The following is a 2,258-nucleotide window of genomic DNA, read 5'->3' as shown; positions in this document are numbered from 1 at the left end:
AGGAACCTGATACAATTTGATGAACTTGACCTACACCTATGAATGCATTAGCTCAAAAGAGGGGACAAATCTTTACAGTAAGGATTATTTCCATCCCCTCGATACACAGGGTAGATAGGGATAGGCAATTTGGACATTGGATACCCAAAATGGGGGGCTACAAAGGCAAGAAGTGACTGGCTTACAAGCTTTCAAGAGGGAGTCTAGATCCAGAGGGTGCAGAGGAAGGTAGAATGAATCTCCACTGAGTAGTATCCAATCTATCTGGGCAGGGCTGATGAAAGGAAATGGGGATAGGACTCTTGTGGTACAATAGTGAACAATTGCTATCAGGATTGACTGTGAAGGTTGGATGTGTGAAGGTTGGATGTGTAAAGGTAAACATTTTGTAGCAAAAGGAGGGGAGTGGTTGACTATGCAGTCCAGTAGCTGCGGTCCCTGGGACCATCAAGGGAGAAGAGCAGAGAGCAGGACCCTACCCAGAGAAACAATGACACCAGAAATGGAGGAGAAACAATGACGCCAGAAATGGAGGCAGAGACGATGATGTGGAGAGATGGAGCGGCTGGGGACTCTAGACCCAGAGAGGGAGAGGGGCTGTGTGCTGACGACCAAGGGACAGGCTTGCAGGGGCTACCTTTTGGTTGGTTGATGATGCATGAAGGGGACTGTAACCATGGCAATGAAACGATATTCGATAGGATGTATGTAAAGCTAATGTTCTCCCATGCAACTCACAATAAAACATAACTCACAATAAAACATTTTGAAACAATATCTATATGTAACTTTCATGCTGGTATATACCTTAAAGGGGACATTCTTTCTCTCTCAGGCCTGTCAAGTGCATTATATCACAATCTATTCCCTGAGGATCTTTCTACATGGTCCAATCGATGCAAGATGTGATAGTTTATGTCCAAATGGTCTTTGTGCACATCATTATTGATAAATCTTTACAGTGAATGACCAGGAATACATTTTAATAGCAGGTTACTGGAAAAACCTGTCCTGCCATTGTCTCCAGAGCACCTTGGACTTCTTCTTTCAGTATCATTGGCTCTTAATCATATTTAATCCACTATAGTTTTTTTTTTTTTTTTTCATTTCTCCTGGACATATCTAGGAGTAGAAATGCTAAGTTATATGATAATTCTGTATTTAGCTGTTTGTGGTATCATAGAGTGAAAACTCATACTCTATAAAAGTAAAATGAAAAAACTTATTGAAAGACCATATCTGGTCCAGATTGGGAAGTCACCCAAATACACAGAATAAAGATGGCTACTGCACTGAGCAATGAATAAACACACATTCTTGTATAGTTGAAGGAGGAGCTAAAATTACAAATCTCTAACTAGCTGAAAGCTGGAACTTAGCAGGGATAGGTGAATAAAATATATGTGGGATTACTTGAATGACTAAGGGTACATAATTGCAAGAGTGTATGTTCATCTGTTTGTGACAGGATGATCACATTACTACACTGAAGTGCAACTAACAACAAAGGCATAGTTCTAGAATTCCTGCTTTACATGCAGGAGATCCAGGTTCAAGTCAGCCGATGCTCTTGAAGCACAGCCACCACCTACCTGTCAGGGGAGGAATGCATGTTGCTATAATGTTGAGCAGGTTTCAGTGAAACTTCTAGACTAGGAATGAGGGTCTGGTGATGTACTTCCAAAAATCAGCTAGGAAAACCTAATGGATCACAATGGTTTGATTCCATTGTACCTGGTGTCACCGTGAGTTGGGAGCTGAAACAACAACTTTTGCACAACTCTGTGAACATACTAAAAAACACTGAATTTTATACAATAGAGTAACTTTTATTATGTGTGGATTGTGTCACAATAAAATCATTATCTTAAAAACAAAAGTGCTTAGACCCTAGATCTCTCCCTCACTCCTATAAAAGTTTGACTCTCTAGAGAGACTGAAAATGTGACTCTCCTACACAGTAAAGGTTCTTGGCAAAGAGCAAGACTCCAGGAATTGATGGAATACAGACTGAATTCTTTCAACAAACAGATGTAGCACTGGGGGCACTCACTCATCTACGCCAAGAAATTTGGAAGACAGCTACCTGACCAACTTATTGGAAGAGATCTGTATGTATGTCCATTCCAGAGAGAGGTGACCTGATGGAACAGAGAAATCATCAGGCAATATCACTAATATTGCATGCTAAAGATAATTCAAAAACAGCTGCAACAGTATGTTGACAGAAAACTGCCAGAGGTTCAAGCCAGATTCAG

Source organism: Chrysochloris asiatica, unplaced genomic scaffold, assembly GCF_000296735.1.
Source record: "Chrysochloris asiatica unplaced genomic scaffold, ChrAsi1.0 scaffold00304, whole genome shotgun sequence".
Taxonomy (NCBI): domain Eukaryota; kingdom Metazoa; phylum Chordata; class Mammalia; order Afrosoricida; family Chrysochloridae; genus Chrysochloris; species Chrysochloris asiatica.
This window is presented reverse-complemented; position numbering follows the sequence as displayed.